This window comes from Passer domesticus, chromosome 14 (genome assembly GCF_036417665.1).
Source record: "Passer domesticus isolate bPasDom1 chromosome 14, bPasDom1.hap1, whole genome shotgun sequence".
Classification (NCBI taxonomy): Eukaryota; Metazoa; Chordata; class Aves; order Passeriformes; family Passeridae; genus Passer; species Passer domesticus.
Window position 1 is genome coordinate 17,676,428 of NC_087487.1, and position 27,434 is coordinate 17,703,861.

The 27,434-nt window shown below is 44.2% G+C and overlaps 1 protein-coding gene across 1 annotated transcript in view; it reads right to left on the reverse strand.

Moving 5' to 3' along the window:
• Positions 1 to 27,434, reverse strand: part of CHSY1 (chondroitin sulfate synthase 1) — a 76,739-nt gene that overhangs the window by 35,992 nt on the left and 13,313 nt on the right. The gene's annotated exons all lie outside the window — the stretch shown is intronic.

A 27,434-nucleotide genomic window follows, 5' to 3' on the forward strand; every position in this document is an offset into this window, starting at 1 on the left:
AAATGCTGCATTTCTAAACATTACACATTTATTCCCTGCTCTACCGGTCTGTTACAAGGCTTCTTCTAGATTCATTCTCAAACCATTTTAAACATTTGGAATATCTCCCATGTGGGGGAAGAGCACAGAGCTCCTGGTCTCTGCACAGACAGCTCAGAAGTGGAAAAATCCTATTAGCAGCCATTTGGCTATTAAAGACCAGGCCAGGGAGCAGAAGACCTTATTGCCTTCGATTTACAACAGAAGGTGAATGTTTCATTTTTCCTGGCACGTCTGAAACAATCTGAATTCTGGAGTTGTATGGTGGTTTTGAGATGTGAAAGCAGCTTGCTCAAGGAAAGCAATAAGATTTTTAGCTCTTATGGAGGAAAGTGCATGTAAATCAGTTGCTGTGGTTAAAGTGAATAATCAAATTCTTCAACGCCTCATGGTTGGTTGCAGAATACTGCAAACAAGTTTCGGGGAGCATGCATGGAAAGGACAGGAAGAGGAATAGCTAATAAGAGAGTTCTTCAGCTCCAATTTCCTAAAGCTGATGTCCTGAGTACATCTATGACAGCAAAAATAACAAGTCTCTTTTTTTTTCTTTTTTTTTCCCCTTTCCCTGTTAGCAACAGCTATAAATGTCATCAACAGTACCAGCAGGAAACCTCCACAGAGGGTAGGATGTGAAGAAATAAGATGCTTGCTAGTTTTAGAAACCATTAAATTTGCCATTTCCACTGAACTCCTACAGTCACTCCTTCCTGCAAAGTTCAGGGACTCAAAAAATAAAAAAGCCATCCAAGCAGAAAGAGAAAGTGCCTCTGTAGCAGGGAACTGCCACCAGCCTCCCGTGGTGACACCCCAGCCCCACGGCATCACACTGCAGGCAGCAGGAGAGGCCAAATTCCTCTGGGTCAAGAGGCTCACAAAGTGAAGACTAAGTCCTCTGTTCTCTCCCAGAAAATACAAGATGATTTCAGAGGAAAGACTGCACAGCCCACAGGACCTTGTTCTCATGTGCCCATGAAAAATCTCCCAGCTCTGTCTTAGACGCCAAAGAGAAAGGAGCACCTTTTTGGAAAGCTGTTATTTCCTACCTTCAAAAAGATACTCAGCACCAGTGAATTCAGTCTACCAACTTCTGTTTTCCTCAGAGATACTGGCTAAGTAAACCCTACATATTTAACCTGCAAGCTGGTGTGGAATGGGAAGTCAGCAGGAAGAGACCAATAGAAATGTTCCTGCCAGTTTAAAGAGTGCTCCTTTAAGGTTTGGGGGCTGAACAAATCAACTGGGTACTGAAGAATTACAATTAAACCCAACTCTTGCAAAAATGTCATTTCAAGGACAAACCTACTGCTGCAAACTTCTAAAGAAGCCTGTAAGAGCAGCACGAGAAAAATCAGATGCCTTCAGCTCCTCCAAACACTGCAGCCTGCTGCAGTCATGGGGTGTTTTTGCCTTATGGTGGGACAGCAACACCCAGACTGACTTGAAATGCCTCGGCTCAGCTCCCAGGTACAGCTTTACTCCAGGAAGAAAGTGTTTTTCTCACAGCTTCCCACTCAGGCCCTGCTTTCACACCGCCCTGCACTGCAGACACCCACAGGAACCATTATCTGTGAGCCTGGAACTACCCACTTTAAGGGAAAAAAATGTGAGATCTGTCAAGGGGCTGCCAAAGACCCAAAATAATTTTAAAATGCAGTAATGTCAGCTATGCTACTGAAAAGCAGAGCACTGCATGCTAAAAAAGCCAGATCTTCACAAGCACCAGGTAGCCTGACCCCAGCTAATACAGATCTTCATTCAGCAGGTTAAAAAAAATGTAATTAAAAAAAAAAAGTCAGCTGAGCTGCCTCATGCACCACGGATTCTGGTACACTGTCACTTTGACAAAGATTGCTTGTTAATACCAAAAAGCAGTGCAGCAGGAGCAAGAACCAGCTCATCACAGTGCCTTTAATTCTCCTGCAGGAGTTCTGGAAGGGAACAAACCCAGGGCTGCACCAACCTTCCCATGTTCCTCCTTCCCTGAATGCTGGGGGTATGACCAAATGCTGTTTGTTTTGAAGGTCAGAATTTGAAACAGCAGCATTAATGGTTTCATGATCCCTAAAGCAGCAACCACTTCTAGGTTCACCCACAGAAAGTATCTGACAAACAGTGATCAAAAATAAGTTTTCCCAGGCAACACTAAAAACCCAATAGCCCAGAACATGAACATTTCACATTGTGAAGGAGAGGATGGTCACCCCAGCACAGCACAGCCCCCCCAGACAGCAGAGCCAGAGCAGCCCCAGCCCAGGTGCAGGCTGGACTCCCATCCCTTTTCAGTCTGTCCCTGGAGTTCTGGGAGCTGTTTTATTGAGGATCTGTTCTGGAGCAATTACTGAGGACTCCCATCCCTTTTCAGTCTGTCCCTGGTGTTCTGGGAGCTGTTTTATTGAGGATCTGTTCTGGAGCAATTACTGAGGACTCCCATCCCTTTTCAGTCTGTCCCTGGTGTTCTGGGAGCTGTTTTATTGAGGATCTGTTCTGGAGCAATCACTGAGTCTGCTGGCAGCAAATGCTCATCAAGGCACAGCCCCTCATGTAGAAGGAGAGTAACTGTGGCTATGGAACACCAGGAGCTGCTGGCTATGGACACATCTCAGTGCTTCCCAAACACAGGAATGTGCAGTTTCCAGTGAAAAATAAAGAGTTGGATGGGTTAATTTGACACCAGCACTAAATAAAGCAAAGATTCCTGCAGAAATGCATAACGAGAGCTGCAGGTAAATGAGGTTATGATGCAGCAGAGGCTCCAGGAACCAAAAAGCCTGGCTGGATTAGCAGGGAGAAAAGCAAAGCAAACATCTGCTGCAGGACTGGTGTTTAAACAGACACCACCTAGACTTCAAAATGAGAAGTTTTCAATAGCTGAAACATTAAAGGCCTCTGTACTGTCCATACTACTTTACCACCCACTTAAAAAAAAAGTTGGACAGCATTCCCAAAATCCATCTTCGTGATTTAAAGGCCGTTCAGGAGTGTTATGGAAACCTGCCTAATTCGTCCAGACAGTTTTGACAAATCCAAACCAATGTGTTTAAATGTTTAGCGAGGAAACATTTTTCAGGAGATGTAATACCTTTTATTAGACCAACAGATACAAACAAGAAGCCCAAGGGGCTGGGAAAGCAAAGAGACTGACAAGCTTTCAACATCTAAGTCTTCTTTTCCAGTCTGAAGATGGCCTGTTGGCCTGAAAACCTTTCTGCTCAGACTAAATAACATTAGAAAAAATTAGAAAACTTGGTCCTCCTCTAAATTCCCTTCACTTGTACACTTAAACTGTCAAGGCTTCGCCACTAAATCGTTAAATGATGAATGGACCTTTGGACTGTGTGCTTGAACACAGCAAAAGGTTTGCAAATCCTTTCTTTAAACAACCTAAATCCATGTAGGGAGAGTGTACAGTGCCATTTCTTTGCTTCCCTGCCCCAAAATGTAATGGCAGCCTCGTGTCCTTCACCAGCACATCCTGGACCAGCAATGTCCCAAGGCTCAAGCTGTCCATGTGCTGCTCTGCCCAGCCCAGCAGCCAGGGAACACCAGGAGGATTTCTATTCCTCCAGACTTTAATGGCTTTCTTGGGAATGATATTACTTTTCTAATTTTTTAATGGCTTTATTACACTTTTCAATTAATCATTTTAATTAGTGATAAGCAGCTGTGTTAAAGTCTTAAATCACTTTTAGCCAGCATTTAGCAAATTGTGTCATTATGTCATAAGCTGCTATTGGGGAAACACAGCTTGGGAAAATGACTGAAATTTTAAATTTTGATAAGCTAACTCTGATATGATTCAATTAGCAAAGCCTAAGAGAAGACATTTTACAGTAACCAGAAGATTGAAAAGATAATAACAAAGACTCAGCATGTCTTGGAAAGTCCATACAAAAAAAAAAGATACTAAAAGGACTGAAAATATGGACTAATTAACATAAACATAGCAATAAATCAATAACCAATAAATAATAGAATACTAATTAATGAAAGAGAATGATGTAATTCAGAAAGAATGAACAATAATTTCTTTGTTTGCTAATGAATTCTAAATAGGTGAAAAAGTTTTGTATCCATGCCTTTGTAGAGGCCAGAATTTTGTCAGCCACTCACACACTTCCTGGCCAAGAATAAAGCAGTGCCTTACTTGCTAACATTAAAAGACAGTGTTAGCAGGTTTTATTTATCCTCGCAATTTTGAAGGATTTTTGTAACAGCTTCCCAGGAAAAGCCATTTTTCTGTAGCCTCGTAGCAAGGTTGGGATGGAGCAAGCAGTGCTTACAAAGGCTGTCACCACACACATGACACACTGGAAATGCTGTCATCCCCAAGAGCATGGAGGAGGGAATGCACAAAAAAATCACTCTGGAGCTGTGCTGGGAGAAACACAACCTTGGTGGAACGTGCCCTTGGAATTCCTGTCTGCCCCTGTGCACTGCAGGACCATGAGGGGTGGCTCCAGGATGGGAACATCCCACCTGTCCCTCTGGCCTCCTGAACAAGCCATTCTGTACATTCTGCACAGCCTTTTAAACTGTCTGTCACTGGGGACATTTGGAATGATGTCACCTCACCACCACCAAGGACAGCCAGGGCCCTTCCATGAGTTGCACCAAGGATGTTGCTGGATATGAGAAGGATCTTCACCAGAGGTCATGTTTAATAGAACCAGAGAACCCCAGAATGGTTTGGGCTGGGAGGGACCTTAAAATCATCTCATTCCAACCCCCTGCCATGAGCAGAGACACCTTCCACTACCCCAGGGTGCTCAAAGTCCTGTCCAACCTGGCCTTGGACATTTCCAGGGATGGGGCAGCCACAGCTTCTCTGGGCACTCAGTACCAAGGCCTCCCCACCCTCACAGTAACAAATTTCTTTTGAATATCAAACTTAACTCTGCCCTCCTTCAGCTTAAAGCCATTCCCCCATGTCCTTGTCACAACTCCCTCTCCAGCCTTCCTGCAGTCCCCTTTAGGGACTGAAAGGCTTCTAAAGGTGCCACCAGATGTGTCTGTTCCATGGTTTGATAAATTCTGAGAGGGTTTCACGTTACAGACACCACCACCAAAGACGTGCTCGAAGGGCAGGAATACAGATACACCCTGCTGGCCTATTACTGCAAAATGTGGCCACCCTACCCAAAGAAAGCAGATGCTGCTGCTGCCAGGGGATCCTCTCCAACAGTGGGGCACAGCTGGGCAGCTCGAGCTGCAAGCAAACATCAGCACTGTGACAACTGGCAACTCGATTTCCTTGCTGAAGGAGCAGAGACCAGAGCAGGGGCAGGCAAGGAAAGGCAGAGCTGTGCCCATCCCTGTGTCTCGCCTCACAGCCGTTCTCAGAAGGGTTTGATGTCCCTGCCAAGCAGCTGGCTGTGATTCCAAGGAGAGCTGGAGAGGCTGCCCGGCGTTGGGTGGGGTTGGGCACTCGGCCTGTGCCCAAAGGCCAGCCCTGCAAAAGGCAAAGCTGAGCTCTGAGAGCACCTCTGGGGCTCCTCTCCCTGCACTCAGCCTCCAGCAGCACTGCAGGAGCCCTTCCAGCAGCCCTGAAACCTGTGCCAGGTGAAGACAATCTGCAGGGACACTCAGCACTGTCAAATGCTTGCAAGGCAGGCATGAATTAAAGACATATTTTAAACTCCAGCTGCCTCCATCCCTCCCTGAAAAAATATGAACCAAGACCAAATAGGAGGACTTACAGGCTAGCAGCACCTTAAATAAGTAAGGTCAATTTTGCATGTGACTTGCATTTGAATACTGTATTAAATTATATATATTTTTCACTGCACCCCTTAGTAAAAAAAGCCTTAAATAGATGCCTGAGGCCTTTTGGGCTGTTATTAGCAGCAGAGACAAGAGAGTTTGAAACACACACCCTGCAGGGATCTCTGTGCACGTATCCAATTACACACATTTCTGTTTCCAGAGTCTCCTCCTGATAAGTGTCTGGAAGAAACTGGAATTTCTTCAGCATGCAAAACTTCTGGGATGAATTTAAATGAGCGTCTTCAGCATTTTATGAACAATCCCTCACAAAGAGGCAAACTAAAAGACAAGATTCACTGTCCAAAACAGGCTCTAGGTAAGGTTTTGTCATAAAATTCCTGTATGACTTATGGGAAATGTCCATTCCATGGAATGGAAATTGGAAATGGAAACTGGACAGGTATAAGAAACTGCTTTCCCATGCATTTAATAAGCCAGATGACAGCCTGTTTAAGTGGTATTACAGACTGGGCAGAGCTGTCTCTAACCAAGCACAGTGTCCCTGCCCTAGGAGATTTGGGGAAAAGTCAGAAATGGCCACTGCCAAAAAGAAAAGCTCTATTTTATTGTCATGGAGGAAGGGCCTGAAACCACGTGCTAGAGTCAGAAAAGGGTGAAATAAAATTAATTTTAAAAAATTAAAAGGAAAGGAAAAAAGAAAAATAACTTGTCAAAAGAGATACTTTATTACCACAGAACCTGAGCCAACTGTACAAGAAGGCTTTGCAGCAAGCAAGCAGCTCTGCCAGACAGCTGTGAGAACTTCACACTCAACAGACAACCAACCTCGGCTCTAATCACCTCCTCCAGTGCTACTCCAAGGAAGATTTGCTCAAAATCTGCAAGTTAAAGACAATTCTGTTTATAATTTATAGTCTTGGGATGGCCAAAGGCACTCTCTTACCCCAGAGGAGAAGCCATGAGGCTTGGTAACAATACGAAAAGAAAAAAGCAGCCAAGAAAACACAAACAACAATAACAAAATCCAACAAAAAACCCAACCTCTCTCTGACCTCCAAACTTAACAAGCCAAAAGCAAGGTGACACACAGCAGGCAAGCCCAGGCAGAGCAGGGAGAGCACAAGGCAAAAGGTGAGGCACAAACACGTCCACCTGGAAGGGACACACAGAGGAAACGGGGCTACAGACTGACAAAAACCAGATGAAATCAACCCAAGGAAATACAGATCCTTCCATCACACCTTATCCTTTAATGTGGTGGGCTTGCAGACTGAGTTTGTAATGCACAGGCCCTTCCAAAATACAGACACCAGGTAGGGAATAAGTGATTCCCCTAAGCTTGACCCTACAGAGACTCAGCATCAGGCTTTGCTGCCCCGAGCTTTGCATTCCAGCTGTGGCAAAAGTTAAGGACACAGGAAAGACACCACCTCACGTGGGTGCACATTCTGGGAGAGTTCTGTATGCTGATGCTTTAGCAATCCTGCCATTCTTAATCACCACTGTGGTGAAAGGTAATGTGTTTGCCCATTACGGCTTACAACTGGGAAATATTTATGGAATGAGCAGCACGTTAACATGTCTTTATTTCCAGCAGTTAAACGAGGCTTCTGAGAGTCCTCCCTAACATTGTGGACATTTGTTTCATTGCATGAGACTCTGTGCTCAGTTTAGGATTAAACTGTCATAGGGGGATTTACTTATTTAACTGAATACTTGCTTTCTGAGAGAGAAATTCCAGTTGTCTGCTTCTCAGCTCTATCTAGCCATCAATACAAGCCAATTTCAATTTCAGGTTTCCTGAATGCCTGGATTGAAAGAAAAAGAGGTGAAAATAAAAATCCATTTTTTCCACAGGGAAAAAAAAATCAGCTAAGACAGACAACAACAACAAAAGCAACAAAATAATCTAGCAGCATTTAAAAAAGCCACAAGTTTCTTCCTAAAGGTATTGAGAATCCTCTTCTGCTCATCCTTTATGACTTCCAGCTTCTTTTAACACACAAACTTGTCAAAGTCTGACATGCAGAAGGGACTCTTGCAGGCCTGTCTTTTGTCTGCTGTCCAAACTTGTTGGATGCTCTGAGTGGCTGCAGAGTGGAAATGAAGCAGCAGCTCTTGTGGCACAGCCCTCACCGCCCCGGGCAGGTGAACACCCAGCAAGCACAGGAAGGCAAACTCCCTCTCAATGGAGTTAATCAGATCAACAATTATTTTCCACAGTGTCGTCATGTTCAAGCATAAACATGCTTATCTTTGTGCTTAAGATACAGCAAAGGCAAAGCCCTGCTGCAAAAATCCCTTTTTCATGTCTGATTCTGTTGTGGGAGCCATAATTCTCAGTAGAAAAAAGGATTAAGGACACAGAGTAAGTTCATTCTGTCCTTAAAACTCCAGCATTTTGAAAAGTGTATGTAATTGCAAATACTAGTAAAATTTAGGTGAGTTTTTTGCTATTTAATTCTCCATAATAATGTAATACTATTTACTTTAAAAGCTGCAGGCAAAGGAAAAAGGAGAACATTATCAAGGTAATACTATAAAAATACCATGTTCCAACTACAAAAATCACTATTAACAACAACTCCTAAACTGTTCACTTTTCAAAACTATTTCTCATCTAAAAAGTCCTTTAATTTCAATATTAACTTCCACAACCCAAATTTAACAGCTATGATGAACTACCAAATCCTCTCTTTTTATACAGAAGAAAAACCCACAACACAAACAGAATGAGCAGTGCAGGGTTAGAATGAACACCAGCCTAACTTCCACCTACAGCTTCAAGGGCAAGATAAGATGATTTGAGTATCAGAGGTAAAAATGATTCCACACAGACACACTCCTCAACAAATGAGATAAGTGACATCCAAGTGTCTACAAAACCCTTGGAAAGTTAATAAACTTCTACAGGAGTGCCTTTGTCTCTGTCAAAAGCCTAATTAAAGCTGCTGGCTTAAAACTAAATACTGATACACACCCATGAAATCACATTTTGAACAAATGAAAAAAAGTTCAGGGAGCCTGGGTGGAAGTGCCAAGCTGCAAGAGCTCTACTCTCCTGGCCATGGCAGTGCTTAACAAGTGTCTAGATTTTAATGAGCTCCATTTTGGGTTAGATTGGTTCAGCAGGTCAGGTCCAGCCCACTTTGGAGTAAAGGAGCAGCCCAAGCCTCAGTGCTGAGCCCAGCTGGGGTTTTCCAACCAAACACACGGATCAAAACCCAGCACTGCAGTTAGGCACAAATTAACCATTCAAACCCATCAATGCAGTTAGGCACAGATTAACCACTCAAACCCATCAATGCAGTTAGGCACAAATTAACCATTCAAACCCATCAATGCAGTTAGGCACAGATTAACCACTCAAACCCATCAATGCAGTTAGGCACAGATTAACCACTCAAACCCAGCCCTGCAGTTAGGCACAAATTAACCATTCAAACCCATCAATGCAGTTAGGCACAGATTAACCACTCAAACCCATCAATGCAGTTAGGCACAGATTAACCAGCCCAAAAACCCAGCACTGCAGTTAGGCACAGATTAACCACTCAAACCCAGCGCTGTAGTTAGGCACAGATTAACCAGTCCAAAACCCACCAGTGCAGTTAGGCACAAATTAACCAGCAGTGTGATTCTATTCAAAGCATGGAAAGTTCTCCTTCAGGAGGAGGGAGAAACACAATTCTAACAAAAACTCTGGGAGCCAGAAACCCCAATCCATCACTATTATTGATCACCAGAAGAACAAACAACCTCACAGCTGCCCTCAAACCTTCAGACATCAGTAGAAAAAGCAGACGTGTCTTTCCACCTTTCCCACCTGCACACGCCTAGCCCCAGGCAAAATCTTTTTAAGAAAGCATTTTAAATATAAAAAGCTCTTGGCTTCATGTTGCATTGTTCAGGTGTTCCCTTTCTGCTGCAGTGCCCTTTGGAGTGCTGTAAAGGACAAAGAATTAAAGAGATGGAAGAGGAAAGAAACAAGACAAGGCACTCTCATTGAAAGCAACCCAGCTCCATGTACGAATTGAAAGTTCAGCTGACAAAAATATTTAACATCTCAGTCTGGTCAGGGAAGTTTTCCACTGAAACTAACACAGTTTGTGTTTCCAGGACATGGAGGAGGAGGAGGAGGAAAGCACAAGATCTGTTGGTGAAAACCAAGAGACAGCACCTGCTCACACAGCTGGGTACTGGGTTTGAGCAACTGCTTGAGAAACCTCCCAAGTTCAGTGGCCAGGTAAGAGCTGAAGCCACTGACCTGGCATTCCTGAGGATTTCCTAACACAGGAGGGTCCCTTTGGTCTGTTGTGTCCCACACCAAACAGAAAATCACCAGCATCTCAGAAGCTCTTGCATTAGCTGAAGGCTGGTATTACTGAAATACACACAGATGCCCATTTCTTTACCTGAATCCAAAAATAATCCTGAATGTTATGAAGCTTCATTAATCACTACCATCAAGTATGAAGCACTAACCTTTTTTAAAGTGCTTTCACATACAGCAGGAAGGGCAATACTTGAACCTGCATTAGCAAAGGGAAAGGAAACACTGCAGATATTACCCTCTCCTGCCAGCAATTAAAGAGGCTCTTCATGGAAAAGCTGCTCTTTACAATGTTTGCCCTACTTAGCATTAGCTCTCAATTAGTAAGAGGCAATGCTCCAGAGGATGGTAGGAATCCAAAGAAAAATACTAACAGGTAGAGAGTAGAGGTTGAAGGCTGTTAAATGAGCTCACAAGATCCTCTGGATGGCAATAAGAGGAGGAAAACAGATTGAGGCAAACTAAATGCTGAGTCTCAGTGCAAGGCACAGAGGTGAAGCAGTGGAAATCCACCACAGCAAAAAAAGAAAATGGTCCACAAGTCATCTGGTTGCAGGACAAGACTGAAAAGCACCAGAAGTTAAAGTCTGTGGAGGAGATGACCCCAACAAACCACCTAAATACAAGTCAGACAGTGCACAGGAAAGAGAAATGCCACTGGTTTGCAAGGAGCCAAGGTATAACCCAGGAAAATATGACAAAGATTTGTAAAACAATAACCTCAATGTGAAGGAACCAGTTAACAGTGTAACCAAGGTATTCTTCTCTGACCCTAGGGCAAGACACTATTTGGCTACAACTTAAAGGGAAAAAACCAGAACTCCCAAGGGACTAATGAAAAAGTCACTCAAAAGTAGTTGAGAAATGTCTAGAACACTACAGGATGAGCAAGAAGGAAGTCCTGAGCTCTCCCTTAGGATTTCAAGGGAGAGGAAAAGTGAAGTTTACAGATGTCATCTCATGTCCAATTACTCTTTTCTATTATAAAAACACCCTGCCCCTTTCTATTTAGGAAACTTCAGGTTTACTGCATATTTTTGTGTTACTTTTCCCAGTTGAAGCCTTTACTAGCTGCTCAACACTTTACCAGCCCTTCAGCACAAGGGTACATCAGAACCTTGTGCATCAATAATGTGTATTTACAACTCTGGCATTTTAGATCTCAATTAATGTGCCAGTGTACACGAGATACTGTTAATTTAATCACCTGTGTAAGTACCAAACCATTCAGTTGGGCAGGACTGCCTGAACCACAGCTGTGTTTTCATTTACCTTACAACCTCTGATAAACCTAACCAAACAAAAATGCTCAAAACTAATCAGATTTATATTTGCTCTGCTCAACTACTACATAAATCATGGGAAAATGATCAATAGACTGCAGTTCTCAGATTGTTAATGTTTACTGAAAAACAAATGCAAAAATAATTAACATCCAGTAGAAGATTTCTGACTGTAGACAGTTTAACCAGTGAAAAAATGATTTTCGAAGCAGAGGCCCAAGTTCAGTACAATGCTGATGCCATTTGGGGTTGCTTGTTTTTCAGAAAATACTTCCTGTACTATGGAAATCAAATTCTTCAGTCATCATTTGCATGTCTAAATTAACGCATGGCAAACAATGCAGAAAACCTCAATGTCTTTATCTCAGTGCTGCAGGAAAGTGTTTATCCAAGTTACAGGCATCTTGAAGAAGTCAGTATTGTATGTGCATTTTACAAGACATGTCACTTATTAATGTATGGAATAACTTCTGAGGTTTTACCTATGTAAGAGCATTTTTCACATCTGTAATTTCTCATTTCTTTCCTCCACTTCATTTAACTACCAGACATCAAACCTAGTATTGCCACAACAGTGCTAATCCCTCCCTCTGTTAATGGGAACAGCAGGTAAAACATCATCCTTAAGGAAGTTGCTTCTCCTACCTCTCCAAACACAAATTTTCTTCTTAAATTCCCATTTTTCCCCAAGACACAGTATGTGCAAGGCCCTACTGCTATTTCCCACTAACAGGAGATCACACATGGTTAATAAAAATCAGACATTTTACGGCTTGACACCCCACCCCCAGTATTTATAAAGGATTTTATGCATTTCAAAGGGAGATTCCCAGCTCGATAATGGAAGAGTCATTACTGGAGCCTAGTCCTGCAGAAGTCCAAGACACTGAGCTTTAATGTCATGCCAATCTTATGTACAGAACAGCTATTTTGGGTAATTACAGAAGTTGTAATAATGCCTCTGGAGTCCCATGAAGCTGAGCTCACTCAAGACACATATTCTTGCAGGAAGAAACATTTTCACAGAGATTCAATTTGTTTTAATAAAATACTGAGAACCCTCTCTTTTAGACGTCAGTAGTTTATAGTATGACTTGTAATTATCTACAAGATTTCTAATCTTTAGCTGATGTACATCAGCATAACCTTGCTACCTGATCAAGTTACACTTATTTACATCAGAGGAAAATTCAACCTTATGCCAGGTCTTATTTAGCAGTACCTCTTGCAACTTATCTGTATTTCACTTTCAGTATTAATACATGTTTTTTACAAATTAATCTTAAATGTCATCTGATATAGCACTTGCTGTTTGTAACTGAGTATTTTACTACAGCAGAACTAATTTCCAGTTGTTTGTACATTAAAGACAGTTCAACCCAAATTGATTTGGAGCGCCTGCAGACAGCTCAAGAGAAACATTTGTCAGGATGAGGCTTTTTGGGGATGCTCCTTTTGCTGCAGGACAGGTGAAGGATGAAGGCCTTGGTACATCCCATGTGGATCTGAGCTTTTCCTCTCTCCCTGCGAGGGAACAGTCTGCTCTTCAAGCAGGCAAAAAGCAGCAAAAGCCAAGACGAAACAAAAAAAAAGTATGATAAAATACTAAAAGCTTGTTAGCTACCGCGCACCTCGGCTTTCAGTGACGTCTTTGGTGCAGCCTTCACGTTTTCAAGTCCCTTCTGTTAACCAGGCGTGATTAATTCCCCTTCAGTTTCCCAAGCCTGCTTCTGCTTAGAAGCCAATTTAGCAATTAAATTAATCGTCAAATATTTCTTGCCAGAGAATAAAAAAAGAAGTTTCACTCGCCTGGGCAAAACGCAATTCCCGAAGGATTTGAGCATTTAATGAGCGGAACAGTTAGGAAAAAATGTAAAAACTGGCAAATCAGACAGCAAAGAAAGAGACAGGAAGTGACAGATTTAAGAAAATACCTCTAAAGTAGAGGAAATGAGTTGTCCTTTAAGAAGAAATCATACATATAAAGCACATAAAACAGAGTATTCTTTGTAGACTCGACTGAAGAAGGAAAGCAAAAAAAGAAGAGATAAAAAAAGACACATCCTGAATAGCATTAAAAGCAAGGCAGCTTCAGCAGTCAGCCTCTTCTAGTCAAGATGGAAATTTGCATTTCATTTTAAAAGCAGTGTCCAAAGGCTATCTGTGAAAGAAAAAGTGTGAAAAAAGGAGAAAAAAGGCAAATAAATGCATGGAGAGGAGTGACTTGAGCCAGCAAGTGAACACACAGCTGCCCATGTGAAACAAAAAGTCTGTTCCATGCACTGTAAAGTCTTAAGGGTGATATTCTTGACAGGATAAAATGATTTAAAAAAAAAAAACAAACAGAATGCACCTCTCCCAGGAGGGATGTGCAGAGAAGAGCCTTGTGCTGAGTTTCTGCCCAGGTGAAGTTCTGCCCAACTGAGAGACTTCTGCAGTGATTTACAAACTGGAGGCCTCTGTGGTACCCAAGGTGTGGGATGTACCTCTGGGGAGCACAGAAAGATGCACTTTTATCACAGGCTGGCAATTTTGGGCAGTTCCCAGAGTCACAACAGCAAGAACTGTCCAGCCCAGCTGGACCCACTGAAGTCCTGGACACCCCAGCACTAGGTCAGGGAGGGGACTGGGAGCAGTCTGAGGACAGTGCTAAGGGCTTTGAGTGACACTGATATTTTAAAAAGGTAACTGAAGCCTTGCTTAAGTCTTGCTTAAGTCTTTGTTAAACACCCATTTTTTGAAACTGGTTGCTATAAAGCAGGAAATGCCACACATAAAAGAGCTTTATATGAGTGCAAACATCTTACAGGGCAAATTTAACCTCTGAGATGGTGTGTTCATCCCTACAAAAGAACATTCATTGTCCAGACGTGCTCAGTGAGGTTTTGCTGGAGAGGAGGGGGAATGCAAGAAAAAAAATACCCTCACTGCATTTTACAAGTACAAAAGGCACTTCCAAGACATTTTTGTATAACTGCAAGATTCTCTTTCATTATAACGTTAGCTCATTAAATAAAAATTTACCTGGACTTGATTCTTAATTTTTGGAATTGTCTTTCCCAAGGTAGAGAAATGAGACTAATTAATAAATGTGAAAGCCTTCTGCCACAAGGATTTCCCCTGAAAGGGCTGTAACAGCAATTTTAGCACTGAACTGCTTCAAGCAAGCTCTCTGCCTGGTTTTCTCTGGCCATAAAGGCAGCAGCAGCTACCCTGAGCAACAAGCCTGCTACTGTAACCCATCACTCATCACAGCCTAACCAGCATGATAAAGTGTTTGCTCGTGAGGGGATTGTGTGGCCAGTCCAAACAAAGACCACTTCATCTTGCATTTCCTAGAAATCTTTTTTTTTTCTAGCAGAAAAAAGCTCAAATCCTGAGCTGTGCCTATGGAGAAGGCTGAGCCACTCCCCAGCCCTCCCCTCTCCCCTGCACGCCCTGTCAAATAACTGCTCTGTTGCAGAGCCCTGATGCATTTCATTCAGTTACAAATGAAATAATATTATAATCACTTGGGGTTTTATTACTGTTACCTGGAGACACTGCCAGCAGCTCCCTCCAGCACTTTGCTGAGTGGATGAGATTTGCAGCAAACCCAAAGCAATCAAGCCAGCAAGGTCATCTTTATTGCAGAGTGAGAAATAAAGGCTGCATGAGTCTCACATGGTATTTCACTCCCCTCCCTCCTCATTTCCCTGCTCCTTCCAACAGCTCCAGTCCTGAAAGCTCATGGGGAGAAGATGTGGAACTGCTGGGAGAGCATCTCCCATCCCTGACTGGGAGCAGGGCTGCACATACACAGATCTATTTAGAGATATTTACATGTGCAAATCCCCATTTCTTCCAGCATTTCCCCACAAATAGAAGACAGAGAAACCAACAAACAGAGTGATCTATCATCTCTCCAAACTATCACCCTGTTAAATTTGCTGTGGTGTGGGCAAGCAGGGATTTACCCAGCAGCAGCTCTGGTTTGAAGTCCACAATCCAGAGATAAGTGTTCCTCAGCACTCTCTGAATAACCTTTTGATTTAATTCCCCTTCAGGTACTACAAATTTCCTACTTCCACTGACATTACAGGGCTGTGAGCTTCCCTGGCTACCTCAGCACGAAAAGCAAAGCTCTCAGCCTTGACCTTCAGCCCAAGTGCTGGGGGCAGGAGGGAAGGTGTGTTTGGCCACCTGACACAGACCCTTCCTCTCGCCCTTTTGGGAGGTTGGAACTACATTTCCCACAGTTACACCTGGAGATTTTCCATCCCAGCCTGGTTAATCTGTACATCCAAGTCCCCACTCTCAACATCCAAAGGACATCTGCAAAAAGCCAGCATGAGATGGAGGGTGCTGGCCTTCCCAATGTCACATTGCCTCGTTCAAACACCATCTGATGGCCATGAGCACAGGACAGCTCATCCCCAGCCTCTGAGAGCCTGCTGGCCTCTTGGCCTGCCTCCTTTGGTGGCCAGTGAGCTCCTGATCCCATGAGAGAATCAATGTGGCCACTCCACATGGGAGGTGACAAGTAAAACAGGGCAGATGAGAGCTGGCAGAGCAACCAGAAAGCTCTCCTAAAGCACAGACAAGTTCTCTCCTTCCCAAGGCATTTGTGTAAATTTAATTTGCTTCAAGTTAAAACACCATTCAAAAGATGTCTTGCTCACACAGTGCTGGCCATGGCACTGTGTGGTGTCCTGCCACTCTCTGCTCCTCCCTCAAATCTCTTGGCACGTGGGCGTTCCAAGGGCAGGGCTGGAGCACACAGCCCTGTGCCCGTCCTGCACAGCTCCCAGACTCCCAGCTGAGACACAGCAGCCCCTGGGGGATTACAGACTCCACGCTGCAGCGGATCAAGCATGGAAGGGACTCTCGCCACGCTGCAGCCCGTCACCTTCAGCCCAGGCCCGCTCTCAGGGAATGAAAAACAACCCAAATTGGATCATCCACATAACCACAGCACCACAGGCCAGCGGGGATACGGCCCTAACAGGACACAGTGCCAACAGCTTCCCTGGCAGGACACGCTCAAATCCACGGGGCAACTGCATCTGAGGAGAATGGACAATCCCATGGTCTGTTTGAAACGTTATAGAAGACACAGGTAGAATATTAATCAGAAAGAAAAAAGTACTGATCATCACCATATCAATGGGCTCAGTTTAGCTTTCAGCGCTCATTATTGTCTGGTGTGAGGTGCAGCACTGAGTCTGTGCAGATATTTCCAAGCTGCAAAGTTATAGCTATGGTTTTATCCCCCAAGCCTCTAGAAAGGACTGCAGCAACTCCATCAAACACTTGAAGATTTAAAAATAAATTTTAAAAACCCCAGCTCTGCATCATCCAAGTGACAATGCTCAAGAACAGGGTCTGGAATATTTCACAGTGATTCTGCTACATTCCAGCAGACACATTTACTTTAGCTGACCACAGAGTGCATGAGCACACAGCTACATGAAAAGGGGTGCTTTCCAGTGTGTGGCAACTGGGGGAGTCTAACCAGAATATTAAGAGACAGCCATATTTTACTATTATTTACCATTGAGGCACCACAAGAACCACTGCAGCTCCTTTCTTCTGAATATAATCATCATATTGATAAAACTGGCAGCATTCCCAAACTGGACACGGCTTTTTTGTCCCACCACACAAAGAGAGGCAGACACAAAGACAACCAGTGACGTTATATTGGCTACCAAAGAAAACAAAATCCAAGCCACTGTTCTTCACTGCACGCTCTCTGCTTGGACAGGAAGAAAACATACTCTAAGAAGTCACTTTCAGATCTGTAAAGAGTTGACTGTTTTGCATGGTAACTAGGCATGAAATTACAGCAGCTACAATTCTGTGTTTTTCCAATGTTGCCCATCAGTCAGGTGCAGGAGTGCTCCCACTTGGATTTAACTCGGATGCCATGCCAAAACACATCCCATCAGCAACACACTTGTCACTTCCATGCAGGATGGTTTTGCTGGCATGTGGAAGCAGCTGAGGCTCACAGCATGTTGCTTTCTTGGCAGGTATTCCACCTTGCCTAGGGGAGACAGGCATAGGGGAGTTCTATGTCTAGAATAAGATTATTGTAGCCCATCAGATATGATTTCCGGCTTTAAGGATTAGAGCTGTGTCCCAGCCAGAGCCAGGGAAAACACCAGGCTGCTCCTTAGCTTGCACCTTGTAACACTTTATTGTTTACCTGCATTTATTTTAGACTAACTTCCTTTCTGAAGGCCTATCTCAGTCCTTCTCTGCCCACTCCCACCACACACCCAGCCCTCCCTACTCTCAGAGAAACTGCAATTAAGGTTAAGCACATTTACTTTCACATCATCATAAAGAAGTAGTTCCTTCAACATCTGCAAGTGACTGCGACTGCTTTTCCTCCTCCTCCTCAGCACCTCCCACCTCAAATTTTGCCTCTCTGGTGGTCCTCTGCAAAGGTGAGCACCTGTAAACAACTCCCTGATTTACCAGGCAAGAAACTTTAGTTGGAGCAGCAGCTACAAAACGAGCAACATCTGCTCTGTAAGCACTCGCAGAACGTTGCACAAGAGCACTTACTTTAGCCTGCCTGATATTGCAAATGCCAAAGGAATCTGGTTCCCTCGTGTATCTACTCACGGGACCTCTGTTTAGAATATTTGAAATTACTTAGGCTCCAGCACATTAATAAGACCCCCCCTGAGTTTCACTCTGGCTCTCTTGTTTTCACCACCCTTCACCTCCAAGAGGTTTTTTCCCATTGCTCCACTTTGCTCCCTGGTTCCAGTGAAGAGTCTCATCTGCACCCCTGCAAGCTGGGCTCCTTCAGTTTTAATAGGAAATCCTCTCCAGTGATTGCCTTGGGCTACAGTTCAGAAAGCCTGATGGAGAACTGCAGGTTTGTCTGCAGGGCTCCTCACTCCCAGCTCAATTCATTCCTTCTGATGCCCTCTGGGAACCAGAGCACACCATGATTATTTTTGACATTTCTGCCTGTGACTTTTCTGCCCCTAAACAGGTGGGGAGGGGACATTTACTGATCCCACTTTAGGAAAAGGTCCCTTCCAGCAGAAAATTTGGTTCTCCCTCTCCCTCCTGAAAACAAGTCTGCTCCTGCCTCACCTCACTTCAGCCTGACGGTGGAATTTTAATTGCAGTAACTGGTGAAAGAGGGGAGGGAAGGTGTGGTTTGGCTGCAGGACACAGAGTCAGGACCTCTTACACTCTACACCTTGCCCTGACGGTACCTCCTCCTGTGCCCTGGGGATAACCTCGTGCCATGCAGGGAGGGCTGCTGTTCCACAGCGTGGAAGGAGCATGGGAAAGGTTTGCAAAGCCCTTTGATGATAAAGCACAAAATTCTAGACCCGGGGTAACGGCTCCCTCAGTGTGCAGGGGAATCAGGTTCCTCCAAGTTTCCCTGTGAGCAAGGTCAAAACCACACTTCAAGATTGCCCGAGAATGACAGCCAGTCTAAAATTAAGCTGAAAAGTAACTTCTCACCCTCTTGTGAAACAGGCCACAAAAAAGCCTAAATGCATCTTCAAAGCCAAAAGAGATCTTCAGCAAGAAATACTCCCTGGAGAGAGCAGCAAGCACAGGCACACGTTCCAAGGCAGAGCTGGGTGTCGACACCAAGGCCTGGACAGGGCAGAGCTGCTGCTCTCAAGGGTGGTGTAAAGTGCCATGGACCCACCCCAAGTCACCTTCTGCCACACTCAGCTACCAGATCTCACAATTTATCCACACTAATGGAGCAGAAGGGAAGAGCAATGTCAAATCAAAAGAGCTTAACATGAAACGGCACATCCCTCTCGTGCTCTTCCTCCATCCCACGAGATCTATCTCATGGTAATTTGATGAAAAGCTGTTTTTTTCCACCGAAGCTCTACTTTGAGTCAAGAGGCCAGCAGTGACAGCATCAGAAAGCTATTTGGGAATGGAACTGAAGAGCTGTCAGATAGCTTTGTGGGGTTAAAAAAACCAACTTAGAAAACCAAACACAGGAGACAGGAGATGGCAAACCTCAAGTTGTCTGAAGACTACAGGAGACAAACTCAGAGATTGCCAAATCGCCAGGACTTTGTCAGTTTACAGAGCCTCTTCTCACTCCCTCCCCTACATTTCAGAAGATGAGTGTGCATTTCTGGGCAGGACTGGTTTCAGCCAAGTGTCTGTGGAACAAGCATGAGGACACGTGCAGGAGAAAAAAAGTAACAGTGGAGGCGGGGAAAAGATGGGGAAATTAATCCAAAGGCTGCAATGAAGTCCAAAAATTTTAAGAAGTCAGGGTTTTTTTCCATTTAAGTGCCTGGTGAAGGACTGGGGTGCCTCTGTTATGGTACACACAATGTCTCTCAAGCCAGGTCTGTCTCTGGAGTAGAAATTCAACACACTTTTCCCCAGAGAAAGTTCTATTGTCCTGCAGTTGCTGCCAAATTCAGATGTTTAATTCGCAGTGCGAACCAGAAGGATTCCAGTCTGCTTTTAGAGAGAAAATCTCCAGGCTACCACTTCATCCCATAACTAACACCAGCTTTGTTCAGGGCAGGACACAGCACAGCTCCCTATCCTCAAAAGGCAAGGGAGGCAACATATAAACAACATATCACTGTACATCACAGCCTGGGAGCTGCATACCTCAAACAGAGAGCAGTGCTAACAGTCTGAGGCACCTCGACAGATGTATGGCCAAGCAGCTATAAAAGAGCCTTTGTGCTGCCTGAACAGGAACAAGGCATTTTCTGTGCGGGAGAGGGCCCGAGCACCTCGCACGATAAACGGGGTTACACATTTCACACCTCCCCTGCACCAGGGCAGATGGCACAAGGCAGGATGGAGGAATGACCCACCTCAGGGATCTGCAGGGCCACTCTGCAGCCACAAGGAAGATGACTTTGCCCTCAGCTTCCATCCCCCTCGCTTGCAGGCCCTTGTCAGAAGTGCCTGGTTTAAAGTGGAGCCAACCCGCCATTGAGCAGAGGCCTGTCCCTGCAGGACAGTCCGTGCAAAAGATCATCACAAATACTCGTGATCCACCGGACAAAGGCTTTTCATCCTCATGCTTAAGCACCCAGCTGCTATTTTATATGTATTTTGAAACACACTTTTCATCTTCGCCCTAGTTTCCAGTTCTGAAATTAGGCTAATTCTTCAAGGCCGCAGGAGCCGCGCTGTTATTTTTGGCCTAGGGAAGATAAGGAACCGTGTGGATGGTTTTTCCTCAGTACAAGCACACACAGCAGCAGCAGCAGCAAACTTCAGGATTCAGCCAAACACATTATTCCACAGGATCAGAAGTGGCTTCCAGTTGGGCCCAGTAAAACACAGCAAGAAAAAGTGCAACTGCAAAAGGCTCTCGCAGTGACTGCAGTGCATGTTTCAACTCCAGGGAAGCAGAGAGAGGGGGGAAAAAAAAAAGGAATATTTGAAAAAGTGAAAGAAAAATTGCTCTGTCCAAAATCTGGAAAAGCCACAGTTAGCAAACATTCCCAGGGAAGCAAAAGCCCTGCTGCTTTATGAAGATTAAATCTGCTATTGTCTCACAGTTGTTGGCTGCTTGCTTTTTTTTAAAATAAAGTTCCCCTTGGCCAATGATGTTAGGAAGTATCTTCAATAAGAAAAGGATATAAAAACAAGTATGCCAGTTAATAAATCAGTGATAAGGTTAAACAAACACAGTAAGGTAAGGTGAAGGTAAGGTTTCTTGACAAATCATCTGTGATAAGGTTAAGCAAATTTCTCTTTTGTCAGGACAGGAAAGATACACATGCAAAGGCACAATATTTTCGCTGACATGGACAAAGAATGTGAGAGGTGTGTGTTCTGAGTCACTCATGTTGGACAAGACTTTTTTTCAAGCATATGGTCTGAAGACTGTAGGAAACCATTAAAAAACATTGGGTCAGGCATTTAACCCACTCTGTATCCTTACATTAAGTGAGATTGTAGAAAAAAGGTTTTATAAAAAATTCAGACCTTAGATAAAGACAATTCCCTGCTGAATATCTATGCAGAATTACCCATGTTAATTCTCAACAACCTATCCACCAAGAAACTTGGTCCTTCTGAGGACAAAGAACATTGTCCTTATGCAGAGATGCTAAGGAGCAAATTCTGCTGTCCTTTGGGCAAGTATTTTCTCTCTCTGCAAGACAGTAACACACAATTAAAAGTATGGTTACAAAGGATTAAGGCAGCTCAGTTAATCCAAACTACCACTCTCTCCTGCATTCCTCACTAATACAGTGGTGACATAACCAGCCAAAACATGTAGCTTTAATTCAAATAAGGTTTAAAGAAGTTACTGCCAAGTAATTACCCCCATTGAAGGCCCGTGAGCAGAGGAACCTTCATTAATACCCTGCTGCCATTCTCGGAGCACTTTTCGAACCAGCTGCGCCAATCCGAAGTGGCAACCATGAACAAGAGCAGGCAACAAGTTTTCATGAGCAGACTTGTGCCTGCCTTTCAGAAGACACTGACACATGGCTGAGCACAGCCACGAGGACAGAGGCAAGGACACAGCATCCAAGTGCTGGCTGCCTCCTCAGAAGGGCTGCGGCAGCCCCGAGGTAGAGGAGCTTTCTGGTAATGTCCTCCTTTATTTTTCTGATAACACGCTTTCTTTGCAGCTGAAAGAAGGTGACAGTGGCACTTCAGGAACTGCAGGCAGTTTTCTACTACCCTTTTCTGCTTTCTAATGAACTGTTGGCCGAGTCCAAGCCATGGGTTCCCATTTATTTCATCGCTAATCCTAGCCTCTGTGTAAGAACCTGTGCTTAATCCACAAAGAGTACCGGATGCTTCTGAAGACTGCTTCCAAGAACAAAAATATAGCACTCAGCTGGAGCTCCCTAAAGCCATTCAGTAGGAAGGATTAAACCCAGAGACTTGGATGGAACTTAGATCCAGTGGGCATGACCCTACCTGTGCTCTCTTCATTACACAAGAGCATGTCGTGCCTTTTCCTAAATCTCTTTCTAAGCTAATGACTCCAAAGTACTGGCTCCAGGAGCCTCATCTCACAGCTCTGCACAAACATTCAGGGCTCACATCCATGTGCTCTCAGTATAAACCAGCACAGACCAAATGAAGCTGTTTGTGGCAATGCTCCCAGGACATCAGATCACCAAGCACAGAAGCTGACCACTGAAGCTGCACCTGCACTGCAGCCCTGGGAGCGAGTCCCTGCCAGCAGCTCAGGTAAAAATGGCATCACACAGGCTGCAAAAGCTCTCTGTGAAAAGGAAAAACTGTTCCCATGCCCACCTGGAAAAGGGAGCTCACTGTAGTGGCTCTCCTCTTACCACCAACACTCCACATCAGGGCACAACTCTGAAGCGTGGACAGGAGATAAATGCATAACCAGACATTTCCTATTCAAAGAGCCTTTAAAAGAATGGTCCCTATTAGCTTGGGTTCCTAAAAGCAAGATAAATTATACGCAGGCATTGATTCTTTTCCTGAAGTCACCATTACCACACAAGCTGCAAGTAACTGGCATGAAGTTCAATGGGTTCTCAAGAGTCCCCCCATAAAAATCTGTCACAACTTTTATTTTTGTTTCATTATTGTAGCACCCCTTTTAACTTGCTCAAGACACAACTGAAAAAACCACTAGCTTACTTTCACTGAGTACCAGCAGAAGTTTACTTTCACGTTAAAAAAGTAACCAGAAATAACTAGAGTTCAACTTTTAGTTTTGCAAGGGCTCCCAAATACAATTTTAGCTGAAACTTTAAATTTAAGAAAACAAAGCCAGTTAGTCCCCCAAACTTTTCCAATTAAGTTCCCAACTTCACTGTGACACATAAAGGTCATTTTGGCCTAGGCATGCAGGAAGATAATCCCCACCCTTCAGGCAATTGGGATTTCTGGCAAGATTTTAAGAGGTCTCCAGCTGATAACCATGAAAAGTTCACACCACCAGGAGTCCAGATAAGCTTTTAACACAGGAAATTAGTGAGAAATTGTTTTAAGCATTTTCAAGATCAATTAAGATGGTGTAAGAGTCCAGCAAAGTAGAATTGAGTTCTCTGCTTCAAATCAGATAGGTTCAGAATACAAAACAGCAGCTCTGGAGCTGGGAGGTGTCTGCAGGAAATGAGGTTAGACAAATGCAGAGCAATTAATTCCTCTGTGCAGTCAGATTACAGACTCCCCCATCCAGAGCCACCAGACACAGCCAGAGCAGGGTTAAACTGCTGCAGGTTGTCATCTTTGTCATCTTGCACCTTCCCTGCCCCTCCAGGGGCCAGTGGTTCTCCTCCACAGCCTAAAAAGCCAATCTCTTTCCTGACATGTGAGGTACACTCAGGGACAGCACACAGGGAGAACCAAGACAGTTCTCATTTGTAACTGCAGATGCAAACTATGAAGAAAGCAGCCCCAAATGCCATTTTCTGCCTCGTCAGCACTGGGAGACCATAAAGTTCATCAAGGACACTGAATTTCGGAGAAGCAAAAGATAAACTGGGAGTTTCTGGCTAGGGTGAGGAGTCAGCTGGTGTTAACAGCTCTTTTTGGGATCTCTCCCAGCACAGGCAGCAGACCAGTGACTGCAGGGTGAACTGGGGAAAATGTGACTGTACAGATCACAAATCCATCCTCAGACACTGCCCTGCTACACTGTCAGCCCAGGGAGCAAGGCAAGTGTTTCAGCACACAGCTTGTATTTCCCAAAGCATTAAGAACACCCTTCCTAGCAGGTTAGTGCTACACACCACTGTGGCTACAACCACTGTCTAGAACAACTCCGGGTGATTATCCGTGCTCATTCATTGGAAGTGCAAAAGAAAATTATCTTATTACACTAAATTTGGTTGTTGGGGTTTTTTAAAGTCACAAATGGGTATTACACTGAGACCATCATATCCATCCATTTAAAAAAATCCAAGTTTTGTTTCTTCTCTGTGATAATTCAATTGCTCTTATTGAAAAAAATCAAGTCTTTCTTAAAACACCATACTCCGAGTAGCAGGTAGCACTGGAAGTATTTGAGCTGTGTGTTCCTACCCTCCTGTTGGTGACCTCAGCTAAGTTTATATTAAGCCCCTTCCCAACATCAGCACTTCATTTTTTATTTCCCAGCACCAAACAAGTCTGGCTTTTCTCTCCCATGCTCACAGGCTCTGACACCTCCTTGCTGCTGGTGCTTTAAGCTGCTCAGAGAACTTGGCTTTAAAAGACTGAGGGGAGAAATGCAAACATTCTCTCCAATTTAACACAATTAGCCCCCACTCCTCCCAAAATGACCCTCTACATAGAGATCAGCTAAAAACTGCCATACTGAGAGCTCCAGCTGACATTTTATGTCCTCTTCAGTCAAGAAAGACAATTTTAAAATCTATTTTTATCACTGTCTAGTCACACAGGACACTTACAGAGATCCTGCTTTTATACAGAGGTATCCATTAAATGGTTTATTCCCCCCACCTTCATATTTTATACACAGAAATAAGCACTAAAGAAAATGGAAGAGGAAACTTGCCAGCTCAATGTTTGATCAGATATCACTGACCCACAGGAGATAACTGACTACAAAGGGGTTTGACATTGATTAGATTTGGAATTTAACAGCGTCCTTCCAAGGTCTCCAGTCAGGTGGGATTCCCCTACAAGAGGCAGGGCAGCTCTGATCACAGCACAAGCAGCAGAGTCTCACAGCTCCAGCAAGCTGTAAAGTAAGATTTTACCCTGCAAAAGCAGGATGGCTTTCCCATCAGCTCAAAATTAAAATACACAATAGAAAGCTTCTAGTCTCACACTCACCTTCTTCTGCCTATCCCCACTGCTGTTCAACAAAACAATCTCAAATCTTCAACTCTCTTCTGAGTGCCTTAATTAAGAAACTGGCATGATGAGCTATTTTCTTAGAGTTCTTTGTCCTGTCATGCTATGAAGGATTAGCCTTTCCTGACTTGTCCTCGAGATAACAACTAATCCTGATGTCTCCCTCAACTCAACAGGCTGCACAGACCCTAATTTATAACAAAATCCCTGCACTCCAAGACAACAGTAATGGGGGGAAAAGCAATACTTCTGTTTGCTGGATTCATGGCTGAAGCTTCCTGAGAGTCTGCACGACACCATCAAAGTCCTCATTTCAGCAACCCTCAGCTTAGGCATTAGGTCAAGTCATCCAGCTAACTAAGGACAGATTAACCATGTGCTCACAAAATCTAGGTCAGTCCCAAACAGGCTCTACAGCCTGGAAAGGCCTCTCTGTGTCAGCAAGAATCCCCCAGCCCTCCCCTCTGAAAAGGATGTCCTGCAGAAAGTGAGTGGGACCCAGACTCATGTTTTGTTACAACACTTGATCTTCATTTCTACACCACAGAATAAACCTTGACCAACCTGCATTCAGAAGTCGGTAAGAAAGCTGTGATGTCAAGTTCTCCCTCTTTGGAATATCTGCTTCTCAAACACTCAGTTATTTTCTGAAGAGCCAGGTGAAGACCTGGCTGCAGACCTGAGACCTGTCTCCCATTCCAAACCTTCCAAATCCTCCTACCCCACACCTTGGTTCCACAGACCAGTCTGCAGCCTTTACTCTCTCCTTTGACCTCTCTGCCCTCCTCCCCAGCAAACACTAAAATTAGACCACAGTGGCCACACCACAGTGCCTCCCCCACTGTCGTCACGGACTCCCTGTCACATCAGTCATGTATTTCAGTCTCACCCTGAGCCCCATGCATCACCTCCCCTGCCCAGATAATGCTCTTCTCCAGTCTTACCTGTCTGTCCTTTGACAAAATGCCATTCCTCATTACCTTCAGGGAGCTCAATCTCCATCCATTCCCCAGAATGCATGGCCACCCACTTACATCTTAATCTGAAGCCAAAAAGACATCTCTGAGGCATTCCAAAGATAAAATTTAGTGCTGGAGGAAAGATGGCTTATAAACATCCATCCTAAAACTCTGGGCATGCTTGTATCCTCCCTCTCTCACACAGACAATTCACATCACAATTGCTTGAAATTAAGAAATGCAGTGGGCTGCACACACACTGAGATAAGGTGTCTCTTCTGTCAGGGTTTGTCAAGTTTCCATGCTCTGACTTCAGAAAATGTCCAAGCTTTGAAGCCAGGACAATACACACATATAATAATGTCTGATTTCAGGAGTGCTGCTGGAAGCTCCTACCACAAAGACATGTCAAATCTTTCATTTGCTGGCTGGGAGTGCAAGGAGAAGTTAATGGAGCAAGAACAACCAAAAATCACAGTCCAGCCCCACTGCCCCCATCCTGCCCTGCTCCGAGAGCTTGCTCTGTGCTGGGTGCCACTCACCACCCAGCCACAACAGCATCAATCTCCTTTTTCTTAGTGAGAGAAGGATAAAGCAAAGCAACTGGAGGTCAGCCATTAACAGCAGCACCTCTTTCCAGTCTTTCAGATCTGATCAATCACTGCAGGACTATAATTTTTTTTTCCACTTCCGGCTGTCTTACAGAAAACCATAAACTTCAGTTTTGCCCTTGGGAACATCCATCCCAGAAACGGTATGTTCTGGCACTGCCAGTGTACTTGGCAGATATAATGTGCACTTTAAGGGCTTTCTTAACTTCAGTGAATTTCAGAGTAGCAATTATCGTCAATTACTCCAGATGAAAGACCACACAAAATATTAATTCAAACTCCCCTTCTCCCAAAGCCCCCTGCTATCCCTGGTCACCACTGCCCTACTTTTTCCCCTCACCAACACCCAGAAGGTTGGACCTGCTCTTCCTTGCTGCTCACGTTTCCTGGTGTGATCACTGCCCTTGTCATACCTTCTTTCCCATGTATATTGTAAAAAATCCTGTCTCCTTTCAGGACATTTTAGAGTACTTTTTGCAGTTTGGAGGAAAGCGCTGCTTTCTCCAAACAGACACATTTGCTGCATCTCACCTAATTTCTCCCACAACCTCAATCAGAACAAGAGATTAAATAAGCAATTTTGTCTGTTTTATCTGCCAGAGGTAGCAAAAGATGCTCCACTGGATCCACTATCCACTACTGCACTGTAGGACACAGAGGAAGGAATTGGGATCACCTGAAAGCAGCATGTGTCAGAAGGGTTTTAATACTGAAG